Source organism: Hetaerina americana, unplaced genomic scaffold, assembly GCF_022747635.1.
Source record: "Hetaerina americana unplaced genomic scaffold, ioHetAmer1.1.p SCAF_216, whole genome shotgun sequence".
Lineage (NCBI taxonomy): Eukaryota > Metazoa > Arthropoda > Insecta > Odonata > Calopterygidae > Hetaerina > Hetaerina americana.
Window position 1 is genome coordinate 123,597 of NW_027286782.1, and position 17,779 is coordinate 141,375.

At 45.5% G+C, this 17,779-nt stretch overlaps 21 non-coding genes and 3 pseudogenes across 21 annotated transcripts; all 24 read right to left on the reverse strand.

The window, feature by feature from the left end:
- Nucleotides 1-146: 146 nt before the first annotated feature.
- Nucleotides 147-265, reverse strand: LOC139688866 (5S ribosomal RNA). The gene has a single exon (XR_011700935.1). It is a non-coding gene; the product is annotated as a 5S ribosomal RNA (ribosomal RNA).
- A 389-nt stretch (nt 266-654) lies between these two features.
- On the reverse strand, nt 655-773 carry LOC139688867 (5S ribosomal RNA). The gene has a single exon (XR_011700936.1). It is a non-coding gene; the product is annotated as a 5S ribosomal RNA (ribosomal RNA).
- A 389-nt stretch (nt 774-1,162) lies between these two features.
- Nucleotides 1,163-1,281, reverse strand: LOC139688868 (5S ribosomal RNA). Its single transcript, XR_011700937.1, has one exon. It is a non-coding gene; the product is annotated as a 5S ribosomal RNA (ribosomal RNA).
- Nucleotides 1,282-1,680: 399 nt separating this feature from the next.
- Nucleotides 1,681-1,779, reverse strand: LOC139688723 (5S ribosomal RNA; annotated as a pseudogene).
- A 499-nt stretch (nt 1,780-2,278) lies between these two features.
- LOC139688869 (5S ribosomal RNA) lies at nt 2,279-2,397 on the reverse strand. The gene has a single exon (XR_011700938.1). It is a non-coding gene; the product is annotated as a 5S ribosomal RNA (ribosomal RNA).
- Nucleotides 2,398-2,786: 389 nt separating this feature from the next.
- Nucleotides 2,787-2,905, reverse strand: LOC139688870 (5S ribosomal RNA). The gene has a single exon (XR_011700939.1). It is a non-coding gene; the product is annotated as a 5S ribosomal RNA (ribosomal RNA).
- A 389-nt stretch (nt 2,906-3,294) lies between these two features.
- LOC139688694 (5S ribosomal RNA) lies at nt 3,295-3,413 on the reverse strand. The gene has a single exon (XR_011700792.1). It is a non-coding gene; the product is annotated as a 5S ribosomal RNA (ribosomal RNA).
- A 389-nt stretch (nt 3,414-3,802) lies between these two features.
- On the reverse strand, nt 3,803-3,921 carry LOC139688871 (5S ribosomal RNA). The gene has a single exon (XR_011700940.1). It is a non-coding gene; the product is annotated as a 5S ribosomal RNA (ribosomal RNA).
- Nucleotides 3,922-4,310: 389 nt separating this feature from the next.
- Nucleotides 4,311-4,428, reverse strand: LOC139688702 (5S ribosomal RNA). Its single transcript, XR_011700800.1, has one exon. It is a non-coding gene; the product is annotated as a 5S ribosomal RNA (ribosomal RNA).
- A 389-nt stretch (nt 4,429-4,817) lies between these two features.
- Nucleotides 4,818-4,936, reverse strand: LOC139688873 (5S ribosomal RNA). Its single transcript, XR_011700942.1, has one exon. It is a non-coding gene; the product is annotated as a 5S ribosomal RNA (ribosomal RNA).
- A 389-nt stretch (nt 4,937-5,325) lies between these two features.
- On the reverse strand, nt 5,326-5,444 carry LOC139689235 (5S ribosomal RNA). Its single transcript, XR_011701289.1, has one exon. It is a non-coding gene; the product is annotated as a 5S ribosomal RNA (ribosomal RNA).
- A 389-nt stretch (nt 5,445-5,833) lies between these two features.
- LOC139688703 (5S ribosomal RNA) lies at nt 5,834-5,951 on the reverse strand. The gene has a single exon (XR_011700801.1). It is a non-coding gene; the product is annotated as a 5S ribosomal RNA (ribosomal RNA).
- Nucleotides 5,952-6,340: 389 nt separating this feature from the next.
- Nucleotides 6,341-6,459, reverse strand: LOC139688874 (5S ribosomal RNA). Its single transcript, XR_011700943.1, has one exon. It is a non-coding gene; the product is annotated as a 5S ribosomal RNA (ribosomal RNA).
- Nucleotides 6,460-6,848: 389 nt separating this feature from the next.
- On the reverse strand, nt 6,849-6,967 carry LOC139688875 (5S ribosomal RNA). The gene has a single exon (XR_011700944.1). It is a non-coding gene; the product is annotated as a 5S ribosomal RNA (ribosomal RNA).
- Nucleotides 6,968-7,356: 389 nt separating this feature from the next.
- Nucleotides 7,357-7,475, reverse strand: LOC139689143 (5S ribosomal RNA). Its single transcript, XR_011701200.1, has one exon. It is a non-coding gene; the product is annotated as a 5S ribosomal RNA (ribosomal RNA).
- A 389-nt stretch (nt 7,476-7,864) lies between these two features.
- On the reverse strand, nt 7,865-7,983 carry LOC139688876 (5S ribosomal RNA). The gene has a single exon (XR_011700945.1). It is a non-coding gene; the product is annotated as a 5S ribosomal RNA (ribosomal RNA).
- A 389-nt stretch (nt 7,984-8,372) lies between these two features.
- LOC139688877 (5S ribosomal RNA) lies at nt 8,373-8,491 on the reverse strand. Its single transcript, XR_011700946.1, has one exon. It is a non-coding gene; the product is annotated as a 5S ribosomal RNA (ribosomal RNA).
- A 389-nt stretch (nt 8,492-8,880) lies between these two features.
- On the reverse strand, nt 8,881-8,999 carry LOC139688878 (5S ribosomal RNA). The gene has a single exon (XR_011700947.1). It is a non-coding gene; the product is annotated as a 5S ribosomal RNA (ribosomal RNA).
- Nucleotides 9,000-9,388: 389 nt separating this feature from the next.
- Nucleotides 9,389-9,507, reverse strand: LOC139688879 (5S ribosomal RNA). Its single transcript, XR_011700948.1, has one exon. It is a non-coding gene; the product is annotated as a 5S ribosomal RNA (ribosomal RNA).
- Nucleotides 9,508-9,896: 389 nt separating this feature from the next.
- On the reverse strand, nt 9,897-10,015 carry LOC139689144 (5S ribosomal RNA). Its single transcript, XR_011701201.1, has one exon. It is a non-coding gene; the product is annotated as a 5S ribosomal RNA (ribosomal RNA).
- A 389-nt stretch (nt 10,016-10,404) lies between these two features.
- On the reverse strand, nt 10,405-10,523 carry LOC139688880 (5S ribosomal RNA). The gene has a single exon (XR_011700949.1). It is a non-coding gene; the product is annotated as a 5S ribosomal RNA (ribosomal RNA).
- Nucleotides 10,524-10,912: 389 nt separating this feature from the next.
- LOC139688881 (5S ribosomal RNA) lies at nt 10,913-11,031 on the reverse strand. The gene has a single exon (XR_011700950.1). It is a non-coding gene; the product is annotated as a 5S ribosomal RNA (ribosomal RNA).
- A 399-nt stretch (nt 11,032-11,430) lies between these two features.
- Nucleotides 11,431-11,529, reverse strand: LOC139688738 (5S ribosomal RNA; annotated as a pseudogene).
- Nucleotides 11,530-17,543: 6,014 nt separating this feature from the next.
- LOC139688740 (5S ribosomal RNA) lies at nt 17,544-17,642 on the reverse strand (annotated as a pseudogene).
- Nucleotides 17,643-17,779: the final 137 nt, after the last annotated feature.

The following is a 17,779-nucleotide window of genomic DNA, read 5'->3' on the forward strand; positions in this document are numbered from 1 at the left end:
GATGAAATGGAATGGTGTCAAAAGGGAACATACCAATTCAAAATCACGCATGCAATGTCTGGCATTGCAAAATAAATTATTTGAAAAAAATTAAAAACATCAGAGAATCCCTCAAAATACGTTCGTTTCGGAAAAAAAATATTGAAAGCCAACGGCACCCGGTGTTCCCAGGCGGTCACCCATCCAAGTACTATCCGGGCCCGATGCTGCTTAACTTCGGTGATCGGACGAGAACCGGTGTATTCAGCGTGGTATGGCCGTTGGCAATTTCCACCACTCTCGAGTCAACTATTTTAGCAATATCAAGCCCGCAAACACTTGCAACGACGCGACACGACGTCTATTTTCTTGCCCACGGCTTGCATACATCGGGCCGTCCACGACCATACTATATGATGGCGGGAGACGGAGGTAATTTGCCATCTCAAAACGAACTTTGGATAAATGTGGAAGAGATACGGGTTACTACAGCACCAATGCATTGCCCCAAGAGAGCTGGTCGCATCTAGATGAAATGGAATGGTGTCAAAAGGGAACATACCAATTCAAAATCACGCATGCAATGTCTGGCATTGCAAAATAAATTATTTGAAAAAAATTAAAAACATCAGAGAATGCCTCAAAATACGTTCGTTTCGGAAAAAAAATATTGAAAGCCAACGGCACCCGGTGTTCCCAGGCGGTCACCCATCCAAGTACTATCCGGGCCCGATGCTGCTTAACTTCGGTGATCGGACGAGAACCGGTGTATTCAGCGTGGTATGGCCGTTGGCAATTTCCACCACTCTCGAGTCAACTATTTTAGCAATATCAAGCCCGCAAACACTTGCAACGACGCGACACGACGTCTATTTTCTTGCCCACGGCTTGCATACATCGGGCCGTCCACGACCATACTATATGATGGCGGGAGACGGAGGTAATTTGCCATCTCAAAACGAACTTTGGATAAATGTGGAAGAGATACGGGTTACTACAGCACCAATGCATTGCCCCAAGAGAGCTGGTCGCATCTAGATGAAATGGAATGGTGTCAAAAGGGAACATACCAATTCAAAATCACGCATGCAATGTCTGGCATTGCAAAATAAATTATTTGAAAAAAATTAAAAACATCAGAGAATGCCTCAAAATACGTTCGTTTCGGAAAAAAAATATTGAAAGCCAACGGCACCCGGTGTTCCCAGGCGGTCACCCATCCAAGTACTATCCGGGCCCGATGCTGCTTAACTTCGGTGATCGGACGAGAACCGGTGTATTCAGCGTGGTATGGCCGTTGGCAATTTCCACCACTCTCGAGTCAACTATTTTAGCAATATCAAGCCCGCAAACACTTGCAACGACGCGACACGACGTCTATTTTCTTGCCCACGGCTTGCATACATCGGGCCGTCCACGACCATACTATATGATGGCGGGAGACGGAGGTAATTTGCCATCTCAAAACGAACTTTGGATAAATGTGGAAGAGATACGGGTTACTACAGCACCAATGCATTGCCCCAAGAGAGCTGGTCGCATCTAGATGAAATGGAATGGTGTCAAAAGGGAACATACCAATTCAAAATCACGCATGCAATGTCTGGCATTGCAAAATAAATTATTTGAAAAAAATTAAAAACATCAGAGAATGCCTCAAAATACGTTCGTTTCGGAAAAAAAATATTGAAAGCCAACGGCACCCGGTGTTCCCAGGCGGTCACCCATCCAAGTACTATCCGGGCCCGATGCTGCTTAACTTCGGTGATCGGACGAGAACCGGTGTATTCAGCGTGGTATTTTTTTTTTTTTTTTTTTTTTTTTTTTTTTTTTTTATTGTCCATGCTGGTACATTAGAACATTCAAGCTCTTTGATCACACCACGGTTGTGGTATGGTATGGCCGTTGGCAATTTCCACCACTCTCGAGTCAACTATTTTAGCAATATCAAGCCCGCAAACACTTGCAACGACGCGACAAGACGTCTATTTTCTTGCCCACGGCTTGCATACATCGGGCCGTCCACGACCATACTATATGATGGCGGGAGACGGAGGTAATTTGCCATCTCAAAACGAACTTTGGATAAATGTGGAAGAGATACGGGTTACTACAGCACCAATGCATTGCCCCAAGAGAGCTGGTCGCATCTAGATGAAATGGAATGGTGTCAAAAGGGAACATACCAATTCAAAATCACGCATGCAATGTCTGGCATTGCAAAATAAATTATTTGAAAAAAATTTAAAACATCAGAGAATGCCTCAAAATACGTTCGTTTCGGAAAAAAAATATTGAAAGCCAACGGCACCCGGTGTTCCCAGGCGGTCACCCATCCAAGTACTATCCGGGCCCGATGCTGCTTAACTTCGGTGATCGGACGAGAACCGGTGTATTCAGCGTGGTATGGCCGTTGGCAATTTCCACCACTCTCGAGTCAACTATTTTAGCAATATCAAGCCCGCAAACACTTGCAACGACGCGACACGACGTCTATTTTCTTGCCCACGGCTTGCATACATCGGGCCGTCCACGACCATACTATATGATGGCGGGAGACGGAGGTAATTTGCCATCTCAAAACGAACTTTGGATAAATGTGGAAGAGATACGGGTTACTACAGCACCAATGCATTGCCCCAAGAGAGCTGGTCGCATCTAGATGAAATGGAATGGTGTCAAAAGGGAACATACCAATTCAAAATCACGCATGCAATGTCTGGCATTGCAAAATAAATTATTTGAAAAAAATTAAAAACATCAGAGAATGCCTCAAAATACGTTCGTTTCGGAAAAAAAATATTGAAAGCCAACGGCACCCGGTGTTCCCAGGCGGTCACCCATCCAAGTACTATCCGGGCCCGATGCTGCTTAACTTCGGTGATCGGACGAGAACCGGTGTATTCAGCGTGGTATGGCCGTTGGCAATTTCCACCACTCTCGAGTCAACTATTTTAGCAATATCAAGCCCGCAAACCCTTGCAACGACGCGACACGACGTCTATTTTCTTGCCCACGGCTTGCATACATCGGGCCGTCCACGACCATACTATATGATGGCGGGAGACGGAGGTAATTTGCCATCTCAAAACGAACTTTGGATAAATGTGGAAGAGATACGGGTTACTACAGCACCAATGCATTGCCCCAAGAGAGCTGGTCGCATCTAGATGAAATGGAATGGTGTCAAAAGGGAACATACCAATTCAAAATCACGCATGCAATGTCTGGCATTGCAAAATAAATTATTTGAAAAAAATTAAAAACATCAGAGAATGCCTCAAAATACGTTCGTTTCGGAAAAAAAATATTGAAAGCCAACGGCACCCGGTGTTCCCAGGCGGTCACCCATCCAAGTACTATCCGGGCCCGATGCTGCTTAACTTCGGTGATCGGACGAAAACCGGTGTATTCAGCGTGGTATGCCCGTTGGCAATTTCCACCACTCTCGAGTCAACTATTTTAGCAATATCAAGCCCGCAAACACTTGCAACGACGCGACACGACGTCTATTTTCTTGCCCACGGCTTGCATACATCGGGCCGTCCACGACCATACTATATGATGGCGGGAGACGGAGGTAATTTGCCATCTCAAAACGAACTTTGGATAAATGTGGAAGAGATACGGGTTACTACAGCACCAATGCATTGCCCCAAGAGAGCTGGTCGCATCTAGATGAAATGGAATGGTGTCAAAAGGGAACATACCAATTCAAAATCACGCATGCAATGTCTGGCATTGCAAAATAAATTATTTGAAAAAAATTTAAAACATCAGAGAATGCCTCAAAATACGTTCGTTTCGGAAAAAAAATATTGAAAGCCAACGGCACCCGGTGTTCCCAGGCGGTCACCCATCCAAGTACTATCCGGGCCCGATGCTGCTTAACTTCGGTGATCGGACGAGAACCGGTGTATTCAGCGTGGTATGGCCGTTGGCAATTTCCACCACTCTCGAGTCAACTATTTTAGCAATATCAAGCCCGCAAACACTTGCAACGACGCGACACGACGTCTATTTTCTTGCCCACGGCTTGCATACATCGGGCCGTCCACGACCATACTATATGATGGCGGGAGACGGAGGTAATTTGCCATCTCAAAACGAACTTTGGATAAATGTGGAAGAGATACGGGTTACTACAGCACCAATGCATTGCCCCAAGAGAGCTGGTCGCATCTAGATGAAATGGAATGGTGTCAAAAGGGAACATACCAATTCAAAATCACGCATGCAATGTCTGGCATTGCAAAATAAATTATTTGAAAAAAATTTAAAACATCAGAGAATGCCTCAAAATACGTTCGTTTCGGAAAAAAAATATTGAAAGCCAACGGCACCCGGTGTTCCCAGGCGGTCACCCATCCAAGTACTATCCGGGCCCGATGCTGCTTAACTTCGGTGATCGGACGAGAACCGGTGTATTCAGCGTGGTATGGCCGTGGCATTTTCCAACACTCTCGAGTCAACTATTTTAGCAATATCAAGCCCGCAAACACTTGCAACGACGCGACACGACGTCTATTTTCTTGCCCACGGCTTGCATACATCGGGCCGTCCACGACCATACTATATGATGGCGGGAGACGGAGGTAATTTGCCATCTCAAAACGAACTTTGGATAAATGTGGAAGAGATACGGGTTACTACAGCACCAATGCATTGCCCCAAGAGAGCTGGTCGCATCTAGATGAAATGGAATGGTGTCAAAAGGGAACATACCAATTCAAAATCACGCATGCAATGTCTGGCATTGCAAAATAAATTGTTTGAAAAAAATTTAAAACATCAGAGAATGCCTCAAAATACGTTCGTTTCGGAAAAAAAATATTGAAAGCCAACGGCACCCGGTGTTCCCAGGCGGTCACCCATCCAAGTACTATCCGGGCCCGATGCTGCTTAACTTCGGTGATCGGACGAGAACCGGTGTATTCAGCGTGGTATGGCCGTTGGCAATTTCCACCACTCTCGAGTCAACTATTTTAGCAATATCAAGCCCGCAAACACTTGCAACGACGCGACACGACGTCTATTTTCTTGCCCACGGCTTGCATACATCGGGCCGTCCACGACCATACTATATGATGGCGGGAGACGGAGGTAATTTGCCATCTCAAAACGAACTTTGGATAAATGTGGAAGAGATACGGGTTACTACAGCACCAATGCATTGCCCCAAGAGAGCTGGTCGCATCTAGATGAAATGGAATGGTGTCAAAAGGGAACATACCAATTCAAAATCACGCATGCAATGTCTGGCATTGCAAAATAAATTATTTGAAAAAAATTTAAAACATCAGAGAATGCCTCAAAATACGTTCGTTTCGGAAAAAAAATATTGAAAGCCAACGGCACCCGGTGTTCCCAGGCGGTCACCCATCCAAGTACTATCCGAGCCCGATGCTGCTTAACTTCGGTGATCGGACGAGAACCGGTGAATTCAGCGTGGTATGGCCGTTGGCAATTTCAACCACTCTCGAGTCAACTATTTTAGCAATATCAAGCCCGCAAACACTTGCAACGACGCGACACGACGTCTATTTTCTTGCCCACGGCTTGCATACATCGGGCCGTCCACGACCATACTATATGATGGCGGGAGACGGAGGTAATTTGCCATCTCAAAACGAACTTTGGATAAATGTGGAAGAGATACGGGTTACTACAGCACCAATGCATTGCCCCAAGAGAGCTGGTCGCATCTAGATGAAATGGAATGGTGTCAAAAGGGAACATACCAATTCAAAATCACGCATGCAATGTCTGGCATTGCAAAATAAATTATTTGAAAAAAATTAAAAACATCAGAGAATCCCTCAAAATACGTTCGTTTCGGAAAAAAAATATTGAAAGCCAACGGCACCCGGTGTTCCCAGGCGGTCACCCATCCAAGTACTATCCGGGCCCGATGCTGCTTAACTTCGGTGATCGGACGAGAACCGGTGTATTCAGCGTGGTATGGCCGTGGCATTTTCCAACACTCTCGAGTCAACTATTTTAGCAATATCAAGCCCGCAAACACTTGCAACGACGCGACACGACGTCTATTTTCTTGCCCACGGCTTGCATACATCGGGCCGTCCACGACCATACTATATGATGGCGGGAGACGGAGGTAATTTGCCATCTCAAAACGAACTTTGGATAAATGTGGAAGAGATACGGGTTACTACAGCACCAATGCATTGCCCCAAGAGAGCTGGTCGCATCTAGATGAAATGGAATGGTGTCAAAAGGGAACATACCAATTCAAAATCACGCATGCAATGTCTGGCATTGCAAAATAAATTATTTGAAAAAAATTAAAAACATCAGAGAATCCCTCAAAATACGTTCGTTTCGGAAAAAAAATATTGAAAGCCAACGGCACCCGGTGTTCCCAGGCGGTCACCCATCCAAGTACTATCCGGGCCCGATGCTGCTTAACTTCGGTGATCGGACGAGAACCGGTGTATTCAGCGTGGTATGGCCGTTGGCAATTTCCACCACTCTCGAGTCAACTATTTTAGCAATATCAAGCCCGCAAACACTTGCAACGACGCGACACGACGTCTATTTTCTTGCCCACGGCTTGCATACATCGGGCCGTCCACGACCATACTATATGATGGCGGGAGACGGAGGTAATTTGCCATCTCAAAACGAACTTTGGATAAATGTGGAAGAGATACGGGTTACTACAGCACCAATGCATTGCCCCAAGAGAGCTGGTCGCATCTAGATGAAATGGAATGGTGTCAAAAGGGAACATACCAATTCAAAATCACGCATGCAATGTCTGGCATTGCAAAATAAATTATTTGAAAAAAATTAAAAACATCAGAGAATGCCTCAAAATACGTTCGTTTCGGAAAAAAAATATTGAAAGCCAACGGCACCCGGTGTTCCCAGGCGGTCACCCATCCAAGTACTATCCGGGCCCGATGCTGCTTAACTTCGGTGATCGGACGAGAACCGGTGTATTCAGCGTGGTATGGCCGTTGGCAATTTCCACCACTCTCGAGTCAACTATTTTAGCAATATCAAGCCCGCAAACACTTGCAACGACGCGACACGACGTCTATTTTCTTGCCCACGGCTTGCATACATCGGGCCGTCCACGACCATACTATATGATGGCGGGAGACGGAGGTAATTTGCCATCTCAAAACGAACTTTGGATAAATGTGGAAGAGATACGGGTTACTACAGCACCAATGCATTGCCCCAAGAGAGCTGGTCGCATCTAGATGAAATGGAATGGTGTCAAAAGGGAACATACCAATTCAAAATCACGCATGCAATGTCTGGCATTGCAAAATAAATTATTTGAAAAAAATTAAAAACATCAGAGAATGCCTCAAAATACGTTCGTTTCGGAAAAAAAATATTGAAAGCCAACGGCACCCGGTGTTCCCAGGCGGTCACCCATCCAAGTACTATCCGGGCCCGATGCTGCTTAACTTCGGTGATCGGACGAGAACCGGTGAATTCAGCGTGGTATGGCCGTTGGCAATTTCCACCACTCTCGAGTTAACTATTTTAGCAATATCAAGCCCGCAAACACTTGCAACGACGCGACACGACGTCTATTTTCTTGCCCACGGCTTGCATACATCGGGCCGTCCACGACCATACTATATGATGGCGGGAGACGGAGGTAATTTGCCATCTCAAAACGAACTTTGGATAAATGTGGAAGAGATACGGGTTACTACAGCACCAATGCATTGCCCCAAGAGAGCTGGTCGCATCTAGATGAAATGGAATGGTGTCAAAAGGGAACATACCAATTCAAAATCACGCATGCAATGTCTGGCATTGCAAAATAAATTATTTGAAAAAAATTTAAAACATCAGAGAATGCCTCAAAATACGTTCGTTTCGGAAAAAAAATATTGAAAGCCAACGGCACCCGGTGTTCCCAGGCGGTCACCCATCCAAGTACTATCCGGGCCCGATGCTGCTTAACTTCGGTGATCGGACGAGAACCGGTGTATTCAGCGTGGTATGGCCGTTGGCATTTTCCAACACTCTCGAGTCAATTATTTTAGCAATATCAAGCCCGCAAACACTTGCAACGACGCGACACGACGTCTATTTTCTTGCCCACGGCTTGCATACATCGGGCCGTCCACGACCATACTATATGATGGCGGGAGACGGAGGTAATTTGCCATCTCAAAACGAACTTTGGATAAATGTGGAAGAGATACGGGTTACTACAGCACCAATGCATTGCCCCAAGAGAGCTGGTCGCATCTAGATGAAATGGAATGGTGTCAAAAGGGAACATACCAATTCAAAATCACGCATGCAATGTCTGGCATTGCAAAATAAATTATTTGAAAAAAATTAAAAACATCAGAGAATGCCTCAAAATACGTTCGTTTCGGAAAAAAAATATTGAAAGCCAACGGCACCCGGTGTTCCCAGGCGGTCACCCATCCAAGTACTATCCGGGCCCGATGCTGCTTAACTTCGGTGATCGGACGAGAACCGGTGTATTCAGCGTGGTATGGCCGTTGGCATTTTCCAACACTCTCGAGTCAACTATTTTAGCAATATCAAGCCCGCAAACACTTGCAACGACGCGACACGACGTCTATTTTCTTGCCCACGGCTTGCATACATCGGGCCGTCCACGACCATACTATATGATGGCGGGAGACGGAGGTAATTTGCCATCTCAAAACGAACTTTGGATAAATGTGGAAGAGATACGGGTTACTACAGCACCAATGCATTGCCCCAAGAGAGCTGGTCGCATCTAGATGAAATGGAATGGTGTCAAAAGGGAACATACCAATTCAAAATCACGCATGCAATGTCTGGCATTGCAAAATAAATTATTTGAAAAAAATTAAAAACATCAGAGAATGCCTCAAAATACGTTCGTTTCGGAAAAAAAATATTGAAAGCCAACGGCACCCGGTGTTCCCAGGCGGTCACCCATCCAAGTACTATCCGGGCCCGATGCTGCTTAACTTCGGTGATCGGACGAGAACCGGTGTATTCAGCGTGGTATGGCCGTTGGCAATTTCCACCACTCTCGAGTCAACTATTTTAGCAATATCAAGCCCGCAAACACTTGCAACGACGCGACACGACGTCTATTTTCTTGCCCACGGCTTGCATACATCGGGCCGTCCACGACCATACTATATGATGGCGGGAGACGGAGGTAATTTGCCATCTCAAAACGAACTTTGGATAAATGTGGAAGAGATACGGGTTACTACAGCACCAATGCATTGCCCCAAGAGAGCTGGTCGCATCTAGATGAAATGGAATGGTGTCAAAAGGGAACATACCAATTCAAAATCACGCATGCAATGTCTGGCATTGCAAAATAAATTATTTGAAAAAAATTAAAAACATCAGAGAATGCCTCAAAATACGTTCGTTTCGGAAAAAAAATATTGAAAGCCAACGGCACCCGGTGTTCCCAGGCGGTCACCCATCCAAGTACTATCCGGGCCCGATGCTGCTTAACTTCGGTGATCGGACGAGAACCGGTGTATTCAGCGTGGTATGGCCGTTGGCAATTTCCACCACTCTCGAGTCAACTATTTTAGCAATATCAAGCCCGCAAACACTTGCAACGACGCGACACGACGTCTATTTTCTTGCCCACGGCTTGCATACATCGGGCCGTCCACGACCATACTATATGATGGCGGGAGACGGAGGTAATTTGCCATCTCAAAACGAACTTTGGATAAATGTGGAAGAGATACGGGTTACTACAGCACCAATGCATTGCCCCAAGAGAGCTGGTCGCATCTAGATGAAATGGAATGGTGTCAAAAGGGAACATACCAATTCAAAATCACGCATGCAATGTCTGGCATTGCAAAATAAATTATTTGAAAAAAATTTAAAACATCAGAGAATGCCTCAAAATACGTTCGTTTCGGAAAAAAAATATTGAAAGCCAACGGCACCCGGTGTTCCCAGGCGGTCACCCATCCAAGTACTATCCGGGCCCGATGCTGCTTAACTTCGGTGATCGGACGAGAACCGGTGAATTCAGCGTGGTATGGCCGTTGGCAATTTCAACCACTCTCGAGTCAACTATTTTAGCAATATCAAGCCCGCAAACACTTGCAACGACGCGACACGACGTCTATTTTCTTGCCCACGGCTTGCATACATCGGGCCGTCCACGACCATACTATATGATGGCGGGAGACGGAGGTAATTTGCCATCTCAAAACGAACTTTGGATAAATGTGGAAGAGATACGGGTTACTACAGCACCAATGCATTGCCCCAAGAGAGCTGGTCGCATCTAGATGAAATGGAATGGTGTCAAAAGGGAACATACCAATTCAAAATCACGCATGCAATGTCTGGCATTGCAAAATAAATTATTTGAAAAAAATTAAAAACATCAGAGAATCCCTCAAAATACGTTCGTTTCGGAAAAAAAATATTGAAAGCCAACGGCACCCGGTGTTCCCAGGCGGTCACCCATCCAAGTACTATCCGGGCCCGATGCTGCTTAACTTCGGTGATCGGACGAGAACCGGTGTATTCAGCGTGGTATGGCCGTTGGCAATTTCCACCACTCTCGAGTCAACTATTTTAGCAATATCAAGCCCGCAAACACTTGCAACGACGCGACACGACGTCTATTTTCTTGCCCACGGCTTGCATACATCGGGCCGTCCACGACCATACCATATGATGGCGGGAGACGGAGGTAATTTGCCATCTCAAAACGAACTTTGGATAAATGTGGAAGAGATACGGGTTACTACAGCACCAATGCATTGCCCCAAGAGAGCTGGTCGCATCTAGATGAAATGGAATGGTGTCAAAAGGGAACATACCAATTCAAAATCACGCATGCAATGTCTGGCATTGCAAAATAAATTATTTGAAAAAAATTAAAAACATCAGAGAATGCCTCAAAATACGTTCGTTTCGGAAAAAAAATATTGAAAGCCAACGGCACCCGGTGTTCCCAGGCGGTCACCCATCCAAGTACTATCCGGGCCCGATGCTGCTTAACTTCGGTGATCGGACGAGAACCGGTGTATTCAGCGTGGTATGGCCGTTGGCAATTTCCACCACTCTCGAGTCAACTATTTTAGCAATATCAAGCCCGCAAACACTTGCAACGACGCGACACGACGTCTATTTTCTTGCCCACGGCTTGCATACATCGGGCCGTCCACGACCATACTATATGATGGCGGGAGACGGAGGTAATTTGCCATCTCAAAACGAACTTTGGATAAATGTGGAAGAGATACGGGTTACTACAGCACCAATGCATTGCCCCAAGAGAGCTGGTCGCATCTAGATGAAATGGAATGGTGTCAAAAGGGAACATACCAATTCAAAATCACGCATGCAATGTCTGGCATTGCAAAATAAATTATTTGAAAAAAATTAAAAACATCAGAGAATGCCTCAAAATACGTTCGTTTCGGAAAAAAAATATTGAAAGCCAACGGCACCCGGTGTTCCCAGGCGGTCACCCATCCAAGTACTATCCGGGCCCGATGCTGCTTAACTTCGGTGATCGGACGAGAACCGGTGAATTCAGCGTGGTATTTTTTTTTATAACTTTATTTCTAGGGCACTAGCCCCAACATTGCATTACATGGTTGTGTGCTTTACAGTCAATAGAATAATACATTAATTGTTTTTTTTTTTTAAATAATGGAAAATAATAGTTTTTTACATTTTACATCAAAATGTTGCAATGGCACACAGGCAGTTACATCCTTTGAAAGCAGTTCAAAATCTTAACTGCCCAAACTAGGCTTTGGTAAGCAGTAAAACTTTATTCCTATTTATTTATAAATACACATATATGGGTATATTTATTACATTTACTTTAGGACATTATATTTACATTTAAAATTTTTTTTTTTTTTTGTTTGGTACATTTATGAGTATTATATTACTTCCCATATACGTCGATACATTACTTCAATAACATTCCCTCTTTTTTTACCCCGGACTTTCCACCGTGCCTTCTTCTGTGACCAGTTGTTCTACTATTTTCCAATATGGTTGTAGCCGTTTTTCTAAGTTCTTACTTTCTTTTTTAACGTTCTCCCACCAAGTTCCCATATCTATTTCCACCCACTTGTTTACCGTCAGTAGATGTTGTCCTATTAGCCAGCACATAATTTCCATTTTTCCGCTGGGGAAGAGGTTGAAGTCCATTAGCATTATATTCCTATTACCTATATTCTTTTCTCCGAATGTATTGAATACTCTAAAAGCTTTTTTTATTAGGCCCCATCTTTGTCTTGATATGTTGCATTCAAACACCCTGTGGTCTTGCGTGTCGGCTGCATCGCAGTGTTCGCATTCGTTGTTCCCGGACAGCTTTAGGTTTTTTTTGATTTGTTGGGTTGTTACTATGTAGTTAGCAAATAGAAAAAAGGCGCTCTTTGTCCTTAAGTTCATGCTGTTTTTGTTGATATTTCTCCAGACTCTCTTCCAGTTTACTGATACGATGTGTTTTTCTATATTGATTTGACAATAGTCGTCGTTTCTCAGTATTCTGTAGATGGACTTTGTGGTTGCTCTCGTTTCTCTCGACATCTTTTCTACTATGTCTTTAACTGTCCTGATAGTTTTTGTCATAATTCTATCTTGCCTAGGTGCATCCAATGCCACCTTTAATAGATGTTTTGACTGTTGACAGTCGCCAGTTAAGGTGTTAATTACTGTTTTTGCGTAGAGGGCAATGGCCTTGTCCCGCACATCAATCATCCCTAGGCCTCCTTTGCCCTTGGGGAGACAGGTCTGGCTCTTTGCCACCCTTAGCAGTTGCCCACTCCACAGATATTGCATTGCTATTTTGGTCATTACGGCCCCATTTTTATCTGGCAACGGAAGGATTTGTGCAGTGAACCAGGCCTTGGAATATATTAATGCATTGATCGCAAGGACTTTCTGGTAAATATTGAGGTTTCTATCTCTCAATTGTGCAATAGTTCCTTTGATCGTTGACGTTGTCTTTTCCCATGCTGCGATAGTTGTGTCCGTCAACGTTCTTCTCCATGGTATTCCGAGGATGTCTACTGAAGTTACCTCTTTCCATTTACCAGTACCAGTGAAGTCGACGTCTTTTATTAGCATGGCCTTCGTTTTTTCCACATTCACCTTTTGCCCGCTTTCGTTTTCATATTCTTTTAGCGATTTCTCGATTATGTCAACCTCCGTTTGGTCTTTGGCGAAGATCGTTATATCGTCCGCGTACGCTACCGCGGTTATTTTTTCGTTCCCCACAGGGATACCTTTCAGAATCCTGCGGAGACGGTGTAATAGGGGCTCCAGTGTTACTGAAAAGAGAATCATTGATAGTGGACATCCTTGTCTAATGGATCTTGTTACAGGAAACGGCCTTGTTTCTACCCCCGCGCTCAATTTTACTCTTGAACTGATGTTTTTCGTGAACATTTTAATATTTTCCAAGAATATTTCCGGGAAGCCCATCTCTTTCAAGGTGTCAAGTACGTGATAGACTTCCACTCTATCAAATGCCTTGTCCAGATCAACCGCTATTAGTTTGAGACCTTCGTCCCGCCTATGATCGTGGCTCGCTATCACGTCCCTGATGGTCGTCAGTGCTGATATTATATTTTTTCCCTGCCCTACTATGTGTTCGTCAGGGCCGATTATCGTCGCTAGGCCTTCACTCAGCCTAGTTTTCACGATTTTCGCCATTATTTTATAATCGGCATTCAGGAGTGTGATAGGTCTGTAGTCATTTATTACTCTCGGTTCTTTCTTTTTCGGTACGAGTACTATTTTTCCCTCACTTTGGGTCTTGGCGAGAATATTTTTTTTGAAAATGGACTCAAATGCTGGAATCAGTATATCTTTCAGATCTTTCCAAAATTCTTCATAGAATTCGTAAGGAATTCCGTCGGGACCAGGAGACCTCCCCTTGGGGAGCCATCTCAGGGCGTCCTCACACTCCTCTCTCGTGTATATTTCCGCCATTCTCTCTGCCATTTCCACTGGGAGTGTCGGGAGTGGCGTGGAGTCTGGTGACTTACCCTTTCGTGTGGTGTTATTTCCTGACAGGAGAGCCACAAAGTGGTTGTATACATGGTCTATCATTTCACTTTCCTCCTCTATTCTACTTCCGTTTTCATTAAATATTCCGTTGTTTAATATATTATTTCTGCACTCCTTTAATCTTCTCCCCAGGTAATAAACAGAGGCCTCTTCCTCTGGCAGGGATAGTTTGCTTTTTTGCCAAGATTGTATTTTTGCCCTTTGCTGTTCAATACTAAAAATTTTCCTCTTCAGTTCTTTAGTTTCTTCCCAGTTGCTCCTTCCCTTATTCCTAGATTTTAAACTTTCTTGGAGCGCTTCCCTATAAAAGAGCATGGTTTCTCTTGTTTCTTCCGCTCTTATTCTTTGCAAATGTGCAAAGAGCCTTCTAATATGGACTTTCGTCATCTCCCATCTTTTAATTGGGTCCATTCCACTCCACTTTTTTACCCACAGTTGGATGTTCTCCCTCAGTATTTCTTTGGTGTCTTGTTCGTGAAACAGCTCAGTATTCAACCTCCATTCCTTTGCCCTTGCCTTTGGCCCCGTTCTGTTCGGGGATCCTTTGACGGAGATCAGGACCGCGCAGTGATCGGAGCATGTTACTGGAAGCACCGAATAGGACGATATACGGGTCTTCATGTCGAGGGATGCATAGAAACGGTCCTGCCGGGTTGCCCAGTTTTCCCTGTAAATGGTGTACGGGAGGATGTCATTGCCGTTGGATAGTTTTACTACGTCAACTGCCCTGAGGTTATTTATAATTGCTTTAAGGGGGCCGCATATTGGGTATTTCCCTGATCCTTCTCGGTTATTTTGGCTGTCTTTTTCGTCTATTATTGCATTAAAATCCCCGCCTAGGAGTGCCATTCCTTGAAACCCGTTCAAAAGGGGGAGGAGGTCCCTCGTGTAGAATTCCCTCCTTTCCTGTAATTTCCTAGTGCCGGCCGGGCCGTACACATTGATTATCTTTATTCCGAGTACGTACATGGCCATCGCCCTCCCAGATGGTAACATTGTAATCTTTTGTGGGATAATGCTTTTTTTTAACAATATGGCGGTGCCTCTTTCCTGTTCTATAGTATTCATATATATCTGCGCAGGCCCTGAGTCCCAATATGCGCTTCCCGTGACCTCTTGCAACAAAAGGATGTCCAGACCTTCTTTTTGAAAAAGGTCAAAAACTCTTTCTATCCTTTCCTTGCTTCTGATCCCACACACATTTAGCGTGCCTATTTTTAGTTTTGTGTCCATTTCGGTGTTCAAAGGATATTCGGTAGGGAGGTATTCCAATCTATATATTTGCTTTAGGTGAAAGCGGCTTTTCCGTTTCCAAATTATTCGATTCCCTATTCGTGATTTTAAATTTACCTTCTTTAACATACGCAAACTTTTCGGCCCAGTCCTCCAATGCCGGACGTGGTCCAGCACTGCCGCAGTCGCCGCTAGGCCATTTTGTCCGCTTTTGCTCCGCCGCCACCTTTTTGCACCCCCTCCAGAATCGGCTGGTGCTCTCCTCAAGGTCGTCCGCAACACTGCTCTCACTGGCGCTGCCCCGAGCCTCTTCTCCATGCTCACCCGCAGTGACGCTGCCGCGCAACACCTCTTTCTTCTTTCCGATTTCCTTTACCCTCCTGGCCCGCCGGTCGACCACTGTGAAGTCACCGCTCGCTTCAGCCTCCGCCCCCTGCAGACCGTGGTCCACTGCCATTTCACCTTCTTTCTGCCTGGTCCCGCCCGCCAAAACCGCCACCACCCCCCCATTCGACGCCACCGCGCCAATCAGCCCCGGGGCCACTTCCCCTCCCGGGGCGTCAACGGAGGCCCGGCTGCCCCCACTCTCTCTCCCCCGACCCGGCTCCGATTCACTATGCCCCACCAACCATTCCATTTTTTTATTGCTCAGCTTGTCTGCCAGCATTTCCACACTTCCTTCTCGCCCCTCCTCCTGAATGTCCATCTCCTTAGTCCCGGCCTCGCTGTTCCCCCTCTCCCCTCGTTCCCCGTTGCAAGCTTCCCCTTCCGCGCCGGTGGCCTCCATTAAATTGCTAAGGGTAACGGAAGTCGAAATCCTTTTACCCCGCCCCCTGTTCCTTGACCCCTTCCTCCGCTTACGCCCGATTCCGTTGGCCTCTGCCGGTCCGTCACTGCCCGAGTCATCATCTTCGCTGGTCGGGGGGGCTCGCGTAGTTCCTCGCCGCTTTTCACCTTCTAAAGAATCCTCTGCCCCTGTATTCTCCCCGATTGCATCAGTACCATTATCTTCCTCCGGAATTGGCACCAGCGGAATTTCCTCCTCCGTGTTTGACTTCTTTCCCCGCAATGCATCCGCATAAGCCGTACTCGTCTTCATCATTGTGCATTTGACTCTAAGGTGCTCCTCACTCCCACACCTGGAACAGGTTTGCTTTTGCCCGTCGTAGTGTATTACAGCTCTAAACCCGGCGATAGGGATATATGATGGTATGGGGCTCTTAATGTACATCTTGACTGTTCGGGTACCTGTACTGATTTTGTACAGACCCTGCCCAATCCACTGGTTGTCCGTGTGGGAGACCACCTTGCCGTATTTTCCGAGGGCCATTTCCACCTCAAATCTGGGGACTTCAGGCGGGAGTGAGACCACCTTAACAAAGGTTGCCCTGCTAGAGGCCGACTCCAAGGTCGCCGTTCCCCGCTTATCGGCTTCTGAAGGAAAGTCGATGGGCCCCCCTTTCGACCGCAAAATTTTTTCCACTAATTCTTCATTTATCACCTTAACATAAACTGTTTTCCTAGTAATTCCAAACTGAATAGCCACCAAATCTTCCAATTTTAGCCCGAGCTCGACACCGATGAATCGATGGACCTCTAGGGCCGTAGCGCTTTCTTTTAAGTCATTGAGACTTATAATTAGCGTGGCCTTCCTATCGTAAGGCATTCTAATTTACTACCTTAACAAGGAAAGAAAAGAACCAATCACGCACCTCAAGCCCTAAACAGGCCTGATAAAGAAAAAAGGGGAAAACTCCACCACAAAAAAAACTTCTCCGCCACAAGCACTAGGGGAGGCAGCGAGTTTCACCCCTCCCGGCGATCGAAGCCTCGAACGCCGGGGAAACGCACACACAGAACCGGAACACAGACACGTCCTCACGGCCGTTGGCAATTTCCACCACTCTCGAGTCAACTATTTTAGCAATATCAAGCCCGCAAACACTTGCAACGACGCGACACGACGTCTATTTTCTTGCCCACGGCTTGCATACATCGGGCCGTCCACGACCATACTATATGATGGCGGGAGACGGAGGTAATTTGCCATCTCAAAACGAACTTTGGATAAATGTGGAAGAGATACGGGTTACTACAGCACCAATGCATTGCCCCAAGAGAGCTGGTCGCATCTAGATGAAATGGAATGGTGTCAAAAGGGAACATACCAATTCAAAATCACGCATGCAATGTCTGGCATTGCAAAATAAATTATTTGAAAAAAATTAAAAACATCAGAGAATGCCTCAAAATACGTTCGTTTCGGAAAAAAAATATTGAAAGCCAACGGCACCCGGTGTTCCCAGGCGGTCACCCATCCAAGTACTATCCGGGCCCGATGCTGCTTAACTTCGGTGATCGGACGAGAACCGGTGAATTCAGCGTGGTATTTTTTTTTTTTTTTTTTTTTTTTTTTTTATTGCATGTATTTCCATTCACAGACATAGTTATTTAACACCATGTGCACCATCTTAAGCGTGCATAAGACCACAGATTGAACATTTTCACAATTGAACAATTCTAAACA